The 10,874-nt window shown below is 36.7% G+C and overlaps 1 protein-coding gene across 4 annotated transcripts in view; it reads right to left on the bottom strand.

The window, feature by feature from the left end:
- The window catches only part of LOC127846228 (inner centromere protein A-like), a 43,894-nt gene extending 39,055 nt beyond the window's left edge, over positions 1-4,839 (bottom strand). For 3 of the 4 annotated variants that reach the window (XR_008033456.1, XM_052377406.1, XM_052377400.1), the window contains exon 1: positions 4,531-4,839. The gene's annotated coding sequence lies outside the window, so the exon portion shown is untranslated. The remainder of the gene's footprint in view (positions 1-4,530) is intronic. The other variant, XM_052377416.1, reaches the window with a different exon arrangement.
- Between the last annotated feature and the right edge of the window lie 6,035 nt (positions 4,840-10,874).

Genomic DNA, 10,874 nt, shown 5'->3' on the forward strand with positions numbered 1-10,874 from the left:
AAGTGACTAATTTAATTGGTAATCATTTGTCATTGTTGACTGATTTGTAGAAAAGCCTATTGAACATTTATCAGGATTCATGGATGATCGTGTTTAGTAGGTACACCCATGTAAACGGATATTCATTTTTGTGTCAGTGTTTTATTTATCTACAGACCTGAATAATCGTTTGTTACAGTATTCCAACCGGTACTCATAAAACCTATTTCCATAAATAAATAATTGATCACGCATGCTTTTGGATGTTTGAAGAGAACAACATTATGCAAGTTAAAAAGATTTTATTTGCTGTAAATACATTTTATTATTTTAATTTGTCAAAGTACTTGGTGTGAGTAAAACATATGCTTAATTTACATTACTTATGTTACGTAGTATGTTTCTCGCTTTTCTAGATGAACATTCCATGTAATTTCATGTATTGAAACTGTGCAATTGGTAATCTTTTGCAATTGGTAGTCATCAATCTGTTATTATTTGACCTATTAAAATGGGTTTTCCTTTTTTTTTTAGTAAGATGTTCATCAGAATAGGATACCTTTTAACAAAGATTTTGTTTCCAGTGGTTGCAGACTTTGGCTTTTAGACAACAACATCCACACACAGTCTCTGATATTTACAACATCAACGCACTGTAGTCTCTGAGATTTACAACATCAACGCACAGTCTCTGATATAATTTACAACATCAACGCACAGTCTCTGATATTTACAACATCAACACACAGTCTCTGATATTTACAACATCAACGCACAGTATCTGATATAATTTACAACATCAACGCACAGTCTCTGATATTTACAACATCAACACACAGTCTCTGATATTTACAACATCAACACACAGTCTCTGATATTTACAACATCAACACACAGTCTCTGATATTTACAACATCAACGCACAGTCTCTGATATTTACAACATCAACACACAGTCTCTGATATTTACAACATCAACGCACAGTCTCTGATATTTACAACATCAATGCACAGTCTCTGATATTTACAACATCAACGCACAGTCTCTGATATAATTTTAACATCAACACACAGTCTCTGATATTTACAACATCAACACACAGTCTCTGATATTTACAACATCAACGCACAGTCTCTGATATTTACAACATCAATGCACAGTCTCTGATATTTACAACATCAACGCACAGTCTCTGATATAATTTTAACATCAACACACAGTCTCTGATATTTACAACATCAACGCACAGTCTCTGATATTTACAACATCAACGCACAGTCTCTGATATTTACAAGTAACAACATCAATGCACAGTCTCTGATATTTACATCAACACACAGTCTCTGATATTTACAACATCAACGCACAGTCTCTGATATTTACAACATCAACATACAGTGTCTGATATTTACAACATCAACGCACAGTCTATGATATTTCAGTATATATTGACCAAGCTCACAAATTCAAAATCCCTAAATTAAATTTACTTCAAACTATCCAAATACCTACCCAAAGGTGCCACCCACATAGATTTAAAATTTGATAGTGGTGATTTTTATCAATGGTAATGGAATGCAATGTTTGTGGTTGGCTGACCTCTCTGTTCTCATGTACTATTCAGTAGTCATAGGGCAGTTTCCTTGTAGGGTCATTATAGAATGATTTCTGTTGAATAAAAATGTAACTGAGATAACAGTAAGTAATGCATTTATATGCAATATGCCCCAGATAAAACACTTAGATGTTCAACATTGGTATTTCGTCTGTGATTATAATATAAAGGCTATTTCTAATTACACATAATAATTATCTTTGCTTTAAAGTTAATAAGTTATGATATTTAACATAAAAAAGCAATAAAAACGAAGTTCAAACAACAAATTGGAAAAGGCAAATCATTATCCTAAACAAAATAATGTACATTTCGTATACAAATGGAAATAATTGATTTATGATTTATTTAAGATAAGTTTTTCTTTACAAATTTTGTTTTACTTTGTGGAATACCATGTGTGAAAATGGAATTATAAATCACTTGCATGAAAATGACTTTGCTATAATTTATTTTAAAGGTATGTGGCACTTTTTGTTTTGACATTAAATAGATTATTACTTATTTCAGCCGCTTTCTGTTATTGTTGCAACTGGTTTGCCTTTCTGTCTTGCATTTCCAATTTAGGGGCTTTTGATTTTACAGCAATTATTTGTTTGACTGCTTAATGATTTGAAGTTATTATGTATTCTAGGATGGTGGTATGTACATGTAGGGTTGATGTGGTCATATGGATAACTTTTACATAAAAACAATAGTGACAGATATGACATCAACAACATTCAGATTGATCAACACCCATACATATCAAACCTAAATACCATGTAAAATTATTTGTCAATTTTATTAATTCTGCTAAATGAAAAAGCTAGTTTTTATAAACTTAATTTTAGATCGGTCATGAAAAATAATTAAATTTCCAACAGTCTTGGTGTTGGACTAGCTCCTTAGCAATTTATTTATTACCATTCAGAGGACCCTGGCAGGTTCCATCACCTTTTAAGCTATAGGATGTTTCCTTTAAGACCGACCTTCATGTGTTAAACGTAAATCATGCAACTTAAATTATCTATACAATTTTGATTACAATATTTTCTAGAGTTTGATATGAGAACAGATTCAGTAGAAATAAGCTTATATACTTTAGGAGGCTCACAATAACTGTCATGTAAGTTTTTAAACGGTGTCCAGTCATTACACCCCCTGGACGTTACACCCCTGGTCATTACACCCTCTAAGCCTGGACATTACACCCACCAAGATATTGATTAGATTAGAAAGGTGTAATCAACTTATGAACCACTAATTGGATTTGTCATGTAAGATGACACTGATGAGATTAATGGTTGCTCAAATTATTTTACTGAGCAGCCATCATTTAAAACATTATTTTTTATTTCACCAGAATGACTGTAACAATATGCATCTTAATAATAAATACTTTTTTTTAAGAATATACAGACAGAAAAAAACTTGAAGAAATAAAAATAAAGATAAATAAAATAAATATTTAGAATAAACAAAACACAATCTTAATTCATATACATTTATTTTTATTTCACCATAATGTTATTATATGCATATAAATCATAAATACTTTTTTCAAGAATATACAGACAGAAAAAACTTTGAAAATAAAATAAAAATAATGATAAATAAAAAAAAATATTTAGAATAAACAAAACACAATCTTAAATTTATACATTTCTTTTTATTTCACCAAAATGTAATAATATGCATCTAAATCATTAAATTTAAAGCAAGTATTAATAAAGTAAAAATATCCTATATCTGTTGGTTTCAGTGAGTTTGTTAGATATTGCAATAGAAGTAACATATTGTCACTGTATAATATATAAAATTTTACTGCAGACCTCAAAGTTCATTAATTACAAAATCATTAAACTTTAAAGTCTGAATTGATAATGAGGGATCATTGAAGAAATACTAAAAAGTTTTTCTTCAATGATCCCTCATTATCAATTCAGACATTGAAACACAATTAACAGGAATCTGTCACTTACTGTAGCAATCAAAGCATATTTTCACAGTTTATGGGAGGGCCCTAATTGGCACAAGTCTGTGTATCTTTTATGGCCCCTAATAAACAGTTAGAGGGTCTTTGTCTGGCCCTAATGTGGCCCAAATAGGTCCTATGTTTATCTAAGTGGCCCAGTGTTACTGTTAGTTTTACACACTGTGTTTCATAAATGATGACACAAAACTGTGTCAATGATTTAAAACACTAAATTGGGGCATGAGTCTTAATGCAACATAAGATCAACTTAATTATTTGAATGATAACAAAAATATATATTACATGTATAATCCCTCATGTCTCTACCCATTTCCCTTTTCCTGCATAAATACCATTCTGTTACATATCATATCATATTTGTAGAAAAATAATATTTTTGTTAATAAAATGTAAATCATAAGACCATTAAAATGATTTTCATTTATGTAAAAATAAGAAAGTATGATTAGTATTCCAAACTTTTCCACATGATGTAGTTGGTTAATATGTAAAAAATAGTTTCTAATTATTAATAATTAATGGATATGTTTTTATAGAGACTAATAATTATATAAGTTATATAAACAGATAAAACACGGATACCAAGTTTTACCCAGTATTGTCCATAAGACCATTAAATTGAATTTCATTTATGTAAAAATAAGAAAGTATTATTAGGATTCCAAACTTTCCACATGATGTAGTTGGTTAATATGTAACAAATAGTTTCTAATTATTAATAATTAATGGATATGTTTTTATAGAGACTAATAATTATATAAGTTATATAATTGTGTAGATTAAAGTTTATAAATGAGAATTTACAAAAATAAATTGGTCAAGAATGGCGCAGCTAATAAGCTTAAACCAAGTTGGTGTTTTAAATTATTTATCAGTTACAAGACCATTTGATAACAACGGAAAATGCCCTAAAGTTATTTGAGAGGCATATAAAATGGAGTACATGTATAATATTCACCCATAGATCAAATCCCTTCAGGTGTAACTCAAAAATCCTCTCGTGTCTGTGAATAACTTCAAAAAGTCGTCTGCAGCTGTCAAACAAATAATTAAATAACCAGTTAATAAACTCAATTTAAATTCCAATTTCTCGCCATTACGGTATGTGAATCTCAAACCAGCTTTTATCGACCGGCACCTTTTACGAAAACACAAAATAATGCACGGTTTATTAAGATATTATTTCCAACATTTGTTATTTTTTTCATACAGACAACCGCGACTACTGTGTGTAAACTGTCATCAAAGGCGGAGAGTTATTTAATGCGAGTCAGTACAGCGTAGCGGTGTCAAGGTAGGATTTATCCACGGGTAAGGTCGTCGCGTTTAATGTCTCGTTCTTTTTTCGGCTCAATTCTTTTACCTTGATATTGATCTTTTTCGACCTTTATAATTGTCGCAAGAAATCTTGAAAAAAAATCCCACCAGAAGGCTCGTAAGACTAACTGGAGTATTCTTATTTTTAAGAAATAAAAATAAATGCGCGAAATAGAAAATGTGCAGCGTTCAATATTTTGACACATTTGCATTAACAAAAATGTAAGTGACTATCTATTTTTTGTACAATACAAATAAAATAATTCTTCTTCTGCATGTTCCCATGATATTCTGAAAAAAACATGCTGTTTTTTTTTCGTTTTCATTATTCATTTTTAAACATATTTAAAATATTGAGCGTTACATGATTCGGTCTGGTCGTGCAAATGTGACCGTTGTTGTTGTTCTGAGTTTATTTTCAGGTCCCACGCCCCTTCACGGAGCCATTTTAGCTGGATCTGCCCCTGTGATCTTTCAGGGGAGAAAATTTAATTTAGAGCCAAAGTAGGTCAAATTTACCCCGGCTTTCCGGGTATTCGCCAAAGATATAATTTAGATCCAAATAGACCAGTGCACGGTGGCCAATGAGACCTTAATGTGCACTGGTACCAAATGTGACCGTGTGTGTGTGTATTTCAGAGTTTATTTACAGGTCCTACTGGCCTCTTCACGAGGTTATAGTAGCCCGACCTGCCCCTGTGACCTTTCAGGGGAGAAAGATTAATTTAGAGCCAAAGTAGGTCAAATTTACCCCGGCTTCCCGGGTATTCGCCAAAGAAATAATTTAGATTCAAATAGACCAGTGCACGGTGGCCAATGAGACCTTAATGTGCACTGGTAGTTAGACAATCTCAAAAGACAAATTCATGTCTGAACGCAGCACCGCTGCAGCACACAGCTCCGCCTTTATGGCCCACTTGTTGTCATCAGCCGTCGTCTTCATCCCCGAGACGGTTCCCCAGCGCGTTGAGCGCACTAGGTACCGCCGCCCCGGGGTCCCTCTTTAAAGCCACCCCTCGATGTTCTTGGGTCCCCCCCGCTCAAAGCACAGACCCAGGTCCGTCCCGTATGTCCCCCACACTGGTGGTCTTGCTGTCCTGCCGTCCCCGGCCCTCTTCAGACGGGACCTCTGGCAGGTCCGGGCCGGCGAACTCTCGACGATAAACAGCGGGTGACAAGTCCGCTGCATCTTGGAGAAGACAGCAATCCCAGCAGTGTGGAAGACGTCCGGCTCGAGGGTGACGGACTCTGCTGGATTAGCAGAGCCGCCCGCAGAAGTTCCCCTCTATAAGGAAATATGTACAGGTGAGAAAATCTTCTGCGGGCGACTCTCGCCTCGGTCGCGACGCGCACGCTCCAGCAGCTGACCGAGACCAAATGTGACCGACTGACTTATGGGGTTATTTACCCTCGGGACTTCGGTTAAAAACCATTGCCCGAGCACACTGCTTAACATAGAACTCTGCATAAAAAAGGCCATAAAATGGACAGCCCGATTTTACTGGGCTGTACCATTAGTATAAATATAAAACTTTGCAGTGTTGGTGCGGTGCCTTAATAAAAATCTATTGGTTTAAAAATATATAACCTTTATATGAAGCGTTAAAAAGACGCAAATGTGACCACTTTTCTATTGCCTTAAAATATGCCACCAAGCACGGAACTAAAGTCCGTGCGCAATCGTGATACATCGGCTATCTCCGGACTCGCCCTTATTTATGGAATAAATCGTCTGCTGATCCCATGGATTCAGAGTGGTCCGTGCGGTCTGCCCTGTCAGGAAATCGTCGTTTCATTCCTATCGCGTCTACGCAGGCGAAGCACGAGTTTTCTTTAGACCAGAAATATCTTACAAGAAGCTGATCGTGGCACGCAAAATCTATCATGCACACAGGGAAAGGTAAATACTTACTTATTAAAAAATATATTATTAGTGTCTTTTTAACAACAGCATTACATAAATCATTGTATGATTATTTTTATATGAATCATACCATCAATTTGACCAATTATTTCAGCCTAAACTGTAGATACAGGCAATCGAATCAAATACCTGTCGAAAGCACAGTTATTAACAAATCTATAGGAACCATTATCATCAGCAGCACCAGCAGCACCATTATCATCATTATTAGCTTCTCGTAATCAGATTATCAATGTTGCATTCGGCCCTCAACATGCTGCGTTGCAGGTAAATATAACACATGCAACGGTCTTGTCACTCTGTTTTTGCCTTGAAACATGGGATTTGTACACTCTCATACGATACATAATATGATGCGAAATATGATGACAATATTTAAGTTTTCATACTTGCGCCGAATAGATATTTGAAACCAACTAAGACTTTTCAATTACTTTTGGTTTGTTCTGTATCGGAGAAGCTTCTCAACAACTGGTCTTATCAGTAACTGTGTCACTGGGAGGGGGATTCTATATAATGTAATAGTCATTTTATGTTGATAAATCACCCCATAGCTGGCTCGCCTTCTCCCAAATAGCACAATAGTGGCATATTAAACGATAAGCCCCGTTCATTCAGGTGGGTCAAGACATTCCATTGATTACAATAACGAAATAAGAATGTCGCATTTGAACTATGTGGAGGAAATAATGAGCATTTTATCACGAATTTTACGAAAGAGCGGCTTTTTCGGTATCATCAAGTTGGATCGGTCGCTCAACCTTTGCGTCCATGCGCAATATTTGTCATTTTGTCGAGTCGACTTGGAAATATAAATTCATCATAACTTAAGGCCCAGTCTCACTATGATGCCGGTGGAGCCCGGTTGCGTGATCCGGGATCTACCGGGATGAACCGGGGCTCTATCGGGATGAACCGGGGCTCCACCGGGATGAACCGGGGACAAGGGCTCCACCGGGAAAGTATTGAAATGTTTGATACCTCCGGGAAGGATCGGGCAAGACCGGCGCGGCACCGGGAAAAACGGGGACGGCACTGGGAACAACCGGTTCGGCACCTGGCCCACTCAGACCCTGGCAGGTACGGCAATCCCGTTTGTCGCCGGTGTTGCCCCGTTGGAGCCCCGGTGAATGCCGGCATAGTCTCGGTATAGCTACGGTACATCGGTAAACCGGCGCTCTGCCGGGACGCCACCGGCATTCATCGGGGCTCCGCCTTGGCATTACCGGAGACGACCGGGGCGTTGCCGTAGCTCTGACGGTGTCTGATGCCGGTATAGCCCCGGTGAGTGCCGGTGGAAATACGGTATACCGGGGCTCTGCCGGGACGCTGCCGGCTTTCACCGGGGCTCCACCTGGGCATTACCGGCGATAAACGTGGCTCTGCCGGGGCTTTACCGAGATAAACCGTAGCTAGTCCGGGGCTGACCGGGCCTCTGCCGGGTTGTTGACCGGCTCCAACCGGGGCGGCACCGGGAAATAGTGTGACCGCGTTAAAAAATTATACGCATCATCCCGGTTCTCGCCGGTCGACCGGCGTTTGCAAACCGGGATGGATCGGGGCTCTACCGGCATTAGTGAGACTTGGAATTTAATACGCATAGCCAATAATTAAATGGTATTGCACAATCGTCACTCTATACGCTTCGTTAAATTGTCGTTAATTGCACAAACGGCATAAATAAGTATGTATCGTCGCGTCTACACTTTTAATTGGGCGTCCCTTAATCGATCGAATGCGCACCGGGGTTCCAATTAGAGTCTCAATACGGATCAGTGGTTAATTCATCAGCGCGTCAATACGCAATTTCTTCGTCACTTCGCATAAGCATCGATATGCAACTAACGTATTACCACACGCGAGTCTAAATTGATTGGTCGTCACTTAATCAACGCGTCAATACGCATCAGACGTCACTTCATCGATGCGTCAAGAGATCAGTTGTTTCCTCAGCGACGCGAAAATACACATCAGTTGTCACTTAATAGAAGTAATTAATGCATATTGAATTTTGTCGTAACTTCAACAACTTATATTTAAACACCAGATCTCGCTTCATTATAGGAGTCTATGCGCATAAGCCGTCACTTTATCGACGTTTTATAATTTATTCCATCAACTCGTCAATACGCATCCGTTTCCACTTAATTCACGCATTAATACGAATCACATATCACTATATATACATATCAGTTCGCATTTGACATGACTGAATCAATACGCCAATACTCATTCAGCTAAACGTAAACGATGCGTAGATACGCATCAACATCCACAACATATGCGCGTCAGTACGCATCAATTGCAACTTAATCTACGCGTCAATACGCCTAAGAAGTCATTTTTCGGCGTAAGCTGTATTACGCCAGCTTTTCACCCTGACTTGACCTTTGTAAGGGTCCAATAATACACAAATAAAATTTCCCGCGGCTAGGTACGAATGAATACACTTCATTTATTCCATTGGCTGATTTGAGTATAACACCAGAACATTGGAAACATATCCGCGTCTTTGTAACACTGTTTTACTGCATGAAACAATTTTATCTCTAATGAAAAGGCTCAATAGATAGAACAGTTTTACAATCAATTTTCGACATAAATACAGTTTGTGCGTTCACCTTTTATTTTCAGAGAATTACCAGCGCAAAAGCGTTTATACTAAAGGCTATGTTGTCATATTTAGTACTTACTTGCATTGCATTTCAACCCGCGAGGTTTCGGGTCAATAAGCGGCTATTTGTGAAAGTCATAGTTTATATACAGTTCATCGTCGGAGTTCGCAGAAGGGGTTGCGATCATTGTGTTACACCGGTCTTACTGACAATAACGTAGTGACTGTAATGCATTGCATTCCAATCCGCAAGGTATCAAGGTCAGTTTGTCAGTTTGCGGTCAGTTGCAGAAATCTTTATATAAACGCCGTCTCGTAAACTTTGTGCACTTGAAGTCTGTTTTGATCAGAAAGATACTAAATAAAGATATTCGGCGATATTATTGTGGTATGTCAATCATCGATTTTTAATATGGTTTCAACATTGGCATGATAAGGACCAATTTTGATAAAATTAATTAGAAATATTTATCCATTTAGACCAGTTTATTAAGCATGAGCACAATAATTCACTATACTATAATTATGCAATTAAATAAGATTCGAGTATTGCCGGCTGACCTATATGCACTCGTTTATTTTCATGTTTCTTGTGTTTTTTTATTCTGTTAATATAGATATCTGAGTAATAATATCACATAAAGCATAATAAGCCACGAAATCTGGCGCAACACCCCGTAATTGATTTGCTTATAATGTAGCTAAGAACTGCGCAGAAAAAAGGCATCCGCTACTTTTTATCTCATAGAGATAACTTTTGATCGTTCATAAACATCGACCACAATCAACGCCGTATATCTTTTTTAAAGATATTTCTTGTTCTTTATACGCGTCAGTACGTACCAGTTGTCAATTCATTGACATGATGCCACTTTTATCTTACACATACAACACAAAGACTAACATGTGTAGTTACATGTCTTTTTGAACCCCATATATTTGCTCGTAATGACCATTCTCAAACGGGTTTTTTTCGGACACAAATGTCCAACACCTTTTTGGAGATTTACTCAAAATTATAAATCAAATCATATATTAATATAACTTACCCCGGTACTGTGAAATTCAAAGCAAAAACTCAAAACAACGGAATGCTGATCATAAATAATTGATAAATAAATTGCCGGGCAAATTTAAAAGGGGGCTATTTCACGTTTTGGTAAATTGACAAAATTAAAAAAAATGTTTCAGATTCGCAAATTTTCGTTTTAGTTATGATATTTGTGAGGAAACAGTTATACTGAACATTTACCATTCTCTAAAACACAGGTGGTTAGCGTGTGGCTATGATATTAATTAATAAAAGCATTTTGAATGGCAAATAATCAAATTCTAACGAAATATCAACCTCTCTGAAAAATATCTATAAATATCAAATGATTATACATATAACAAGCTTTGAATAGCCATTACTTCATCAATTGTGCTGCGATTTCAACGAACTTGG

This window comes from Dreissena polymorpha, chromosome 1 (assembly GCF_020536995.1).
Source record: "Dreissena polymorpha isolate Duluth1 chromosome 1, UMN_Dpol_1.0, whole genome shotgun sequence".
Lineage (NCBI taxonomy): Eukaryota > Metazoa > Mollusca > Bivalvia > Myida > Dreissenidae > Dreissena > Dreissena polymorpha.